Source organism: Pseudorasbora parva, chromosome 13 (genome assembly GCF_024679245.1).
Source record: "Pseudorasbora parva isolate DD20220531a chromosome 13, ASM2467924v1, whole genome shotgun sequence".
Classification (NCBI taxonomy): Eukaryota; Metazoa; Chordata; class Actinopteri; order Cypriniformes; family Gobionidae; genus Pseudorasbora; species Pseudorasbora parva.
This window is the reverse complement of record NC_090184.1, coordinates 8143809-8155279: the sequence shown is the minus strand read 5'-3', so window position 1 is coordinate 8155279 and position 11471 is coordinate 8143809. Positions and strand designations below refer to the sequence as shown.

Below are 11471 nucleotides of genomic sequence, written 5' to 3'. Positions count from 1 at the left end.
GTGGATAAATCACGGAGCAGGAGCAAAACTATGAGCAAAACCACTAGAGGGAGGAAGAGTTTTAACCTAGTGAGCTTCCTACCTACAGTGTTCTGACAGCATTTCGTTAGTAACTGAACTGCCTATAATGCTGTCTAAGTAGACAGCGCACTAAGTTTTGACACACCACCGGAACATTGCAGCTGTAGCCTATGGAAATTTTCATTCAGGAGAATAGATTTTACATGAATAACTAAGTTTTACATGAAGTTTTCAAAGAGTAAACCCCATTTGCCACTTTATATAATATTTTATTATATAAAATGTATTATATATAGTGCTGTCAAATCTATCACAAATTATTATTATTGTGTGTGTGTGTGTATATATATATATATATATATATATATATATATATATATATATATATATATATATATATATATATATATATATATTGGATAAAGTAAAAATGCAGAATGTTTCCTGTGATGGGTAGGTTTAGGGGCAGGGGCAGTGTAAGGGGATAGAAAATACGGGTTGTACAGTAACCATTACGCCTATGGAGAGTCCACATAAAACATAGAAACACTACGTGTGTGTGTGCGTATTATACACAAACATATATATTTATGCATAAATTTGTTTGTTTGTAACGTACACATATTACCTGATTACTATAATAATAATACTATGGTTGTTTGGGCATGATAAATATAATTTATAATAATAAATAAATAAATAAATTATATATATATATATATATATATATATATATATATATATATATATATATATATATATATATATATATATATTGGGACTTTAATTTCTGATGCAAAAAAAAACAAAAACAAATAAATGTATACAAATCTTAAAGTTACTCAAACTGTTTTCTTCAGGCAAAATTAAATCTTGCTTATTGGTTTACAGTGTAAGAGCAGGAGAAGAAGCTGTGAAGAGCGGTGACAACTGGTTTTTAATGGGGAAATAAACTGTAAATGCTTCACATCTGGAGTGTGTTTCTCTCTCCTGATTTACAGGGTGTGTCAGGGAATCTGAGAGAGAGAGAGAGTTCTCATGGAAACTATGGTTTATATAGGTAAAAATTTGATTTTAAGTGACACTGTGGAAATATTCTGTGCCATAAGAAATTTGGGTCGCTTTTGACGTCTCTCCCTAGCAGGTCATCCTGTGGGCAGACACACACAGAGGGCCTTGTTTTGGCAACACAAGTGAGTGATCATAACAAATGTGCTGCCACATGCAGGGAGGCACCAGCAGGAAACCACACTTTTCTGGCTTGAGGCCTATTTCAGATATACAGTGAGGAAAATAAGTATTTGAACACCCTGCTATTTTGCAAATTCTCCCACACTGTAAAAAATTATATGTTCAACAAGTTATGACAACATATTTTTTTCCATTGTTTTAACTCATCAAAATAAGTTAAGCAATGTTAAACTTGTTTTTATTAGTTATACAAGATGTAACTAATTTTATTAAGTCAGTTTAACATAATTTAAGTTGAAATAACTTAAACATCCGAGTCGATTGTACTGCAAAAGTTCAAAATTTGCCTTTTTTTACAGTGCACTTGGAAATCATGGAGGGATCTGAAATTATCATTGTCGGTGCATGTCCACTGTAAAAGAGACATAATCTAAATTAAAAAAAATCCAGAAATCACAATATATGACTTTTTAACTATATGACACAGCTGCAAATAAGTATTTGAACACCTGTCTATTAGCTAGAATTCTGACCCTCAAAGACCTGTTAGTCTGCCTTTAAAATGTCCACCTCCACTCCATTTATTATCCTAAAATAGATGCACCTGTTTGAGGTCGTTAGCTGCATAAAGACACCTGTCCACCCCATAAAATCAGTAAGAATCCAACTACTAACATGGCCAAGACCAAAGAGCTGTCCAAAGACACTAGAGACAAAATTGTACACCTCCACAAGGCTGGAAAGGGCTATGGGGAAATTTCCAAGCAGCTTAGTGGAAAAAGGTCCACTGTTGGAGCAATCATTAGAAAATGGAAGAAGCTAAACACAAGCTGGTCAATGACCTGAAAAGAGCTGGAACCACAGTGTCCTAGGTTACTGTTTGTAATACACTAAGACGTCATGGATTGAAATCATGCATGGTATACGGAAGGTTCCCCTGCTTAAACCAGCACATGTCCAGGCCCGTCTTAAGTTTGCCAATGACCATTTAGATGATCCAGAGGAGTCATGGGAGAAAGCCATGTGGTCAGATGAGACCAAAATATAACTTTTTGGTCATAATTCCATTAAACGTGTTTGGAGGAAGAAGAATGATGAGTACCCTCCCAAGAACACCATCCCTACTGTAAAGCTTGGGTGGTAGCATCATGCTTTGGGGGTGTTTTTATGCACATGGGACAGGGCGACTGCACTGTATTAAGGAGAGTATGACCGGGGCCATGTATTGCACGATTTTGGGGAACAACCGCCTTCCCTCAGTAAGAGCATTGAAGATGAGTCAAGGCTGGGTCTTCCAACATGACAAAGACCCGAAGCACACAGCCAGGATAACCAAGGAGTATCTCTGTAAGAAGCATATCAAGGTTTTGGTGTGGCCTAGCCAGTCTCCAGACCTAAACCCAATAGAGAATCTTTGGAAGGAGCTCAAACTCTGTGTTTCTCAGCGACAGGACAGAAACCTGACTGATCTAGAGAAGATCTGTGTGGAGGAGTGGGCCAAAATCCCTCTAGGAGTGTGTGCAAACCTGGTGAAAAACTACAGGAAACATTTGACCTCTGTAATTGCAAATAAAGGCTACTGTACCAAATATTAACATTGATTTTCTCAGGTGTTAAAATTCTTATTTGCAGCTGTATCATAAAAAATAAAAAAAAATAGTTAAAAAAATCATACATTGTGATTTCTGGATTTAAGATTATGTTTCTCACAGTGGACATGCACCTACGATGACAATTTCAGATCCCTCTATGATTTTTAAGTGGGAGAACTTGCAAAATAGCAGGCTGTTCAAATACTTATTTTCCTCACTGTAATAAAATAAAACAAACCTGCACTGCAAATATGAAAAGAAACCATCAAGACATCAATCATTGTTCTCTCACTGAATGGAAATTAATTGTTATACTGTAGCACTTGTAACAGTCATGCAAACTGTAAGATAAACTTTTTAATACACCAATTAAATACAGTAATCTAAAAGAAACACTGATTCATGTTTACAATGAATATAGTAAATCCGATGGTACACACACAATACCGTTCAAAATTAAGATGTTTTTAAAAGAGGCCTTTTGCTCACCAATGCTGCATGTATTTCATAAAAAAAATACAATTTAACAGTAATGCAATTAAACATAAATGTTTTCTATTTGAACATATTTAAAATTTAATTTATGCCTATGATCTTAAAGCTGAATTTTCTGCATCACACTGTAAAACATTATTGTTGTTTTTTGTTTGTTTAACTTAAAAAAGTAAGTAACCTGGTTGCCTTAAAATTTTGAGTTTATTGAAATTAAAAATTTGGGTTGATACAATGAAGGAAATTTGTTTAATAAATAGAAACTCAAAATATTATTGTATCTGAACCATATACATTTTTTTTGATAAATCATGAAAATAAAACTATTTGGCATGTTTCACTGCGTCATCAGAAATAAAACACACACAATTACCCAATATGCTTACAAAATCTTTTAATAATATTTTAATAAAGGTTGCCGAATCTCAAAAAATGTTCATTGTATTAACTCAAAATTTGAATTTCAATGAACTCAAAATTTTAAGGCAACCAGGTAACTTTTTTTCTAAATAATTTTTACAGTGCAGAAATCAATTTAGAAAACAGAACAGCATTTAATTGAAATGAAAATCTTTTGTAACATAAATGTAATTTTTGGCCAATTTAATTTGTTTTAGCTGAATAAAAATATTAATAAAAAATCTTGATGGTAGCGTACTTGAAGCGTACAAAAAATGCCCATTGACTGCCTACAATATACAGTATTTATTTAGTAACTTTCTATATTAAATCTTTTTTATTTAGTTTTGATTTATTTTGCTAATTTCAAGGGTCAAATTTCCATTCAGATCATGTCATTTACTAAATGTCTCCCTCTTCTGGTAGTAAAAGGCATCAACCATGTCTGTTATGAGATCAGGAATATGATACACACTGAAATATGAAAGGAATATGAAAAACTTTAATGACATCCCATTCTTAATCCATAGGGTTCAATGTGGAGTTAGCCCACCCGTTGCTGCTTTAACAGCTTCATCTCTTCTGGGAAGGCTTTCCACCAGATTTAGGCGTGTGTTTATGGGAATTTTTGACCAATCTTCTAGAAGCGAATTTCTAAGGTCCGGTACTGATGTTGGATGAGAAGGCCTGGCTCACAGACTCTGCTCTAATTCATCCCAAAGGTGATCTATCGGGTTGAGTTCAGGACTCTGTGCAGGTCAGTCAAGTTCCTCCACACCAAACTCGCTCATCCATGTCTTCATGGACCTGTGTTTGTGCACTGTTGCGCAAAGTTGGGAGCATGAAATTGTTCAAAATATCTTGGTATGCTGAAGCATTAAGAGTTCCTTTCACTGGAACTAAGAGGCTAAGCCCAACCCCTGAATAACAACCTCACACTATAATCCCCCTCCGCCAAACATTACACTTGACACAATGCAGTCAGGCATGCACCGTTCTCCTGGCAACCGGCAAACCCAGACTCTTCCATCATATCTCCAGATAGAGGAGTGTGATTGGTCACTCCAGAGAACACGTCTCCACTGACTGCTCTAGAGTCCAGTGGTGCCGTGCTTTACACCACTGCATCCGACACTTTGCATTGCACTTGGTGATGGCTTGGATGTAGTTGCTCGGCCATGGAAAACCCATTCCATGAAGCTCTCTACACACTGCTCTTGAGCTAATCTGAAGGCCACATGAAATTTGGAGGTCTTTAGCTAATGACTTCTGCGCAATGCACCTCAGCATGCGCTGACCCCACTCTGTGGTTTTACGTGGCCTACCACTGTTGAACCAGTTTGCTTCCACTGCTTCCACTATCTGCTTCCTGCTCAGCTACTGTTCTTGCTTACTGTGCCGTGCTTTGCTTTTTATATTTTATCTTCCAATTTTAACTACAACAAATCAGCACATTGTTCTAACGATAAAGCTTGACATCATTGCTAAAACTAGAAACTTTTGTGACTGGAAAACTTCAAAAAAGGGGATTTTTTTTTATCCGACCAGCCTCCCACTGACAGCATACATCACACAGCAGACCTTCATCATGGACGCTCTCAGCATACAGCCAGTGAGTCCCATGAATCTAGTGCTCCTAAACAGGCCAAAATGAGTGTAGAGATACAAGCTGTGATCAACACACAATCAATGGCACGAACAGGGAGTGAGACCTAAAGGCATCAGATTGTCACGAGTATCAACAATTGTCGCAGTAGCATCCTCTACCACCGCCTATACATCTGAAGAACAGATTTGACGTATTAATGAATATGGGTGAGGAATCCCCAAACGTGTTGAATGTGGGTGAGAAATCCCCAGATGTGATCGAACACAGACATAATCAGCCCGCAGCTAACACTGATGCTATCTGGCGCTCAAGGTTAAGAAGACAGCGGCACTTAGCTCAGAGCACAGCCAAGCCTAGGAATCTGATAGTGGGTGACTCCAGTTTTAGAAATATTAGCAGCAGGGATACAACTACATGCTTCCTTCCACATGAAACCGTTTTTGACATACACAGGGAATTTTTTTTTGAGTCAGAGACAGCTGTTTAAACAGGATGGCCTCCACCCAAACAAACTTAGCAAGAGTGTTAAAGGACAATATCTACTTCTCCCTCTATCATCCTTCAGCTGTGTGTGGCAATCTACTTAACCTGAATGGCACACACACACACACCTTTACAGAGTATGAATGACCAAAGGACTTCACTTCAGCATCTGAATGGACATACAGCTGACACATCCCACAAGGACAATGATAACACCCCGCAGCCACAACAACCACTTCGCACGGATACATTCCCAGCAAAGCCCTGCCTACAGATCTCACCACAGACATACTGTGATGGATTAGAACTGCTCCAAGATTCAGCACCCAAGGATGACTTTCTGGAAAACAGCCAAGGAAGCCAGGACAACATATTACAGCCTCCAGTAACACCAGAGCAACAGACCCCCTCACCAGACATGTTATTCCTCTCTCCAGCTTCCCTGCTTCTGAACTTCTCAGAGAAAATGGAGGAACTTGTGTATGCTGGAATTAGACTCCACACGCTATTACTGCGAGTCCCCAGAAATAAACCAAAAAGCGGCGACCACCACGCTTTTTCAATGAAAAAGCCTAAAAAAAACAGTCCTCAAATGGTTTAGGTCATACTTAGAAGGCAGAGGTTATTATGTGAGTATAGGAGACCATAAATCTGAGTGGAGATCCATGACATGAGTAGTCCCACATGGGTCAATTCTTGCGCCACTCCTGTTCAACCTGTACATGCTCCCACTGAACCAAATAATGAGAAAGAACCAGATTGCTTACCACAGCTACGCTGACGACACCCAGATCTACTTGATGTTGTCTATCTGAGTTGTAAGTTGCTTTGGATAAAAGTGTCTGCTAAATGCATAAATGTAAAAAATGTAAATGTACTTACCGTAAATCCTCTAATATTGGCCTGTATTCCTTTAGCGGCCGGGTCTCCAACATAGGCCGGTCTCTAATAGCGGCCGGGGCTATTATTAGAACCAACGTTTTTCTGGGCAGGCCTCAACATCAGGGACGTAGCCAGCGGACGGGCCTGACGGGCACAGGCCCGCCCACTATGATGACAGGCCCCCTCAGTTTATTATTACCTATTCACTTAGCCTGTAATTTGCAGTTGTGTGATAGAGAAACAGCAGCGATGCAAAATTCCATAAAAAGGATTTTAAAAAAATCGCGTTGACGTGGCAGAGAACCCATCCATCAGGCCGCAAGTAACGTTAAGACTTTTTAATTGCCTGCGCGAGGCGGACAGACGCGCAGCGGAACATAAGGAGGACGAAGAGGAGCTGTACAATAATGAACTTGTTGTAGAGGCTGGCGCGAGTGATGAGTTTACAGGGAGAGATGAAGAGGAGGAGGAAACTGAGGAGGACGAGGATTAAACAAAATTGGAGGATTTTTTTTTTAATTTTTTTTTACTTCAAACCAAACGAGAGAGGAATGGTTAAACTTTGGAGCGGTAAGGTGTCTGTTGCCTTTTTTTATGAATCAATAACCTAATTATCACCGTATGGTTAAGTGTTTACAATGCAACATAGGTAGCCTACAGTGTAAAAAAAAAGGCAAATTTTGAATTCTGAACTTTTGCAGTACAATCGACTTTGATGTTTAAGTTATTTCAACTTAAATTATGTTAAACTGACTTTAAAAAAACGAGTTACATCTTGTATAACTAATAAAAACAAGTTTAACATTGCTTAACTTATTTTGATGAGTTAAAATAATGTAAAAACATATGTTGTCATAACTTTACAGTTAAATTTTTTACAGTGTATGTTTGCTACGTATTTGTTATCATATATCTATACTGGAATTTAGCCTGAATTACCGGTATTTGTTGTTAATGTTCTGTATGCATACCATAATGTTATATTAACTGTACATTTTCAATAAATGAACTTAGTATTTTATATAGGTTTATATAGGCGCAAAATCTCCTTTTTATTCATTCTACTGGTAGTTTGATTTCAATTCAGGAATGTTGTTTCTGTAGTTTCTGTAAACAATTATTTATACTCTTATGAATATTTTAATTGCATTTCTGTGTAAAGCACTTTAAATTGCCACAGTGTATGATATGTGCTTTATAAATAAACTTCCCTTGCCACTTTGTTATAATACCACTAACAGCTGACCGTGGAATATTTAGTAGCGAGGAAATTTCACGAATGGACTTATTGAACAGGGGGCTCCTGAGAGAGACCCCTTCTTTCACAAATGTTTGTAGAAGCGTCTGCATGAATAGGTGTTTGATTTATACACCTGTGGCCATGAAAGTGATTGGAACACCTGAATTCAGTGACGTGGAGAGGTGTCCCAATACCTTTGGAAATATAATGTTTTTTGCATATCCTAGAGAACTCAAAATATTTTGACCTTAAGATAATAATTAGTCATGTCACTTCTCTTTAACTCCATAGTGAAATGACAATGGCTCTTTATGTAATAGTCCTTCAAAAATGTAAGACATTAGAATTCATAAAATTAAGCGCTACTAAAAACAAACACACTGGAGCATTGATGTCATCACTCGTCATTGTCTAACATCGTTTTATTTTACATTATCAGATGATATAATGAGGGAGAGAAAGAAAGCAATATGCACCTTCATGTAACGACATAAAAACATACTTATCAGTGTGAGCAAAAGCCAAAACACATGGAAATGAGTTTTCAGAAAGAATATAAAGGGTTCATTCACACTCATGTCTGAATAAGAGCATCAGTGGCGTTTCACAGCACTCGAAAAACAAAACAATCAAGTACTGAAGCACCCGTGACTGCCTTTCGTAAGTGTTCACTGTAATGTTTTCATAGCACCAATAATACATTTGTGCTTTAGTTTACACAGGTTTGGACATATAACAAAACATAAAAAGGAAAAAAAATCATGTGCATGTGCATAATTTGTTCTCATTTTGATTAACAGCGGCTTTCCTGTTTCACTTTGTCCTTACGCTTTTCTGTTACTCAGTTTCTCTCCCTACCAGTTTACTAAGACTACTGACTTCTGTTAACACTTCTAGTAGTGGTTGACACGAATGTTTATACTACTTAATCTTTGTGTTCTCACAAACCTGCAAAGAATGTTTCACACAAATAATAATAAAAAAAAAACATTCATTAGGAGGTATAAGGTCAAATCTCTTACCATGGGTCGAATGACTGAGGTGGTGAAGTGGTAAGATAAAAACATGTGGGGACTACAAGTGGAATCACGTAAAAAGCAACAATAAGTTAAAGTCACATTACAGTATATCTAATTAAATATAAATCATATTTACACCACACAAACACATTCAGGTTAATATTACTATAATTCATATAATTCATTCAAACGGCTCCCCGTACCTAACATAAACATCTTTTTTTTTTTGGTAGCATATTCAAGTTTTTCCTCATCATAATAGGATGAATAATCTTCCGCTGGATTTGGTGTAATAGACAGTATGTTAAAATTAGGGACTCACTTCCTCCTGGGTCCCAATCGTTTCCTCTTGGTTATGAAGTTAATATCAACCCTGATAAGATTTCTTATATGTGCTTTAATACCACCCACCCCTTCCCTTTGAACCATCTGAAGACAGTGGAAACATAGCCAGTAGTTTCCATGCTGGCTGATCACATGACCGTCCTCTTGCTGTGATCTGCAGGGACAACACGTTTAAACGTTTACAATTTTTATCAATTAAAAAATGCATAACAATGTTAAAACAGCATAATACATTGAAACCTTGAAATTTAACTTAAAGGTCCCATGGCATGACATTTCTATTTTATGAGGTTTTTCAACATTAATATGAGTTCCCATGCCCTGAATATTGTCCCTAAGTTGCTAGAAATTTTGATCAGTATAAAACGAGTTCTGGCTGTCTTTCTTTGCCTTTGAGAAACTGAGAGCTCAGATGAGCTGATCTTGAATTCTCCTGTTATGACGTCATCAGGACAGGTTACCGCCCCTTCCTCTGCTTTGCCCACCCAGAGAATTAGTAGAGAAAGGAGTCAGTTTTATCAGTGGATGTCAGCAGCACAGGCTTTACCATAAGGATTTAAGAGGACCGCCACAAACAGTGAGTAATAGTGTTCATTAATGCCTGATCTGGGATCAGTGAGTTATGATGTGTAGCTAATCATTCAAGTTCACACAAACTTTCTTTCTAAATCGTTTAAAACTGTCAGTCCTGCCGCTGGCCGTCTTGATGCATCAGTGAATCAAGTCAGTGACTAAAACCATCAACTTAACGTTGTTTCTGTTAGCAGCATGAAACAAATCTGTTATTTAAATGCTTAAACTACAGAGAGCAATCAAATAACACTCGTTATAATGTTCGGATCGGTCAATCACACGTTTGAATGACGCTGCTCATTATGTTCAACAGAAGCTCTTACTGTATTCATGTCGATGTCGTGTTTGTTGTTAGCTGTGGTGAAAGCATTTTGTGAGAGAAATAACGTTGCAAAGTTCACTCGTGTTTATTCAGAGCTCTCAGATACAAACAAAATAAACGCGCGCTCTCAAAAACTCGGTAGAATAACACTTCCTCAGCAATCTTTCCCCAGTTACTCTCTGTCTCTCTCTCGACTGGCAGCGCTGCAGCTGCTCCAGCTAAACCACGCCCCCATCTGCACGTTTTAAATGCAAAGATGTCAGCCAATCACAGCAGTGGGTGTTTTCACTAAAGACTCACAGCAGACACGCCCCTTGAAACAGAGCATTCTAAACAGAAGGCTAATATCAGTATAGAAAAAATGCCTTTTATTTCTAAATTATTAAAAATCATTTTTTTAAATCTTAAAACCATACTATCAATATAAGTACACCCCAAGAAACATTATAAAATAATAAAACAACCCATGCCATGGGACCTTTAAAGGTGCACTATGTAACTTTTCCGTCCGCTGGAGGGCGCCAATTCAAAGCAAAGGCGTAGTTTGTTGACGCCAAATTTGAGCGCAGCATCTTGGGACATGTGGTTTTCACCTCACAGCCGGTGGAAAATAGGACTCGGCAGAAATCACGTTCATGGATGCGGTTATTAACGTTACTGTATGAAGCACAGCAGGACAGAGTGTTGAGCTGAGCAAGGCCGCTGGATTGTTAGTGAGATTAATTAACAATCGCCTCGCAAGCAGCGGGACTTTTATTATGCTAGTCGACAGTGCAATTTCTAGTTTTCCGGTCATGAGTATGAGGTAACGCAGCTCTGTTTATCATATTAGATACATTTGAGTGTGTTTAAAATTATGTTATGACGTTACTCTGTGCGTTCGCTCAGAGGTTGCTCTGGCACAAGTTCACGCTGCTAAAGCCGCCTTTCCACTGCACACGACAAACGACCACCGTCGGACCGGAAGTCATTCATTTCCAATGGAGAGTCGTACAGGGATTGCGTGGGGTGCCGACCATATGCGAATGCGGAATTTACGGAACCGATTTGAGCTTCGGATGCGTTCAAATATTTGAACTTGAGCGACTACACCGTATGCGACACGCCGACCGGATGTGATGTATTCCAAAGTTGTCCAATCAAATCAGTGTGCGCGCAAGTTGAGAATTATTATTCTTTTTGTTTATCAGGTTTTATTTTGTTTTACAACCTTTTTAAAAATGCATAATAGATGAATATTAAATTATATATTTTTCTAAATAAATCTGCCGAATGGGTCGGTGTCAGTCGGTAATTAAAACAC

At 37.8% G+C, this 11471-nt stretch overlaps 1 protein-coding gene across 2 annotated transcripts in view; it reads right to left on the bottom strand.

Moving 5' to 3' along the window:
- Positions 1-8301: 8301 nt before the first annotated feature.
- sypb (synaptophysin b) overlaps positions 8302-11471 on the bottom strand; it is a 32261-nt gene continuing 29091 nt past the window's right edge. For both annotated transcript variants that reach the window (XM_067412479.1, XM_067412480.1), the window contains one exon: positions 8302-9427. The gene's annotated coding sequence lies outside the window, so the exon portion shown is untranslated. The remainder of the gene's footprint in view (positions 9428-11471) is intronic.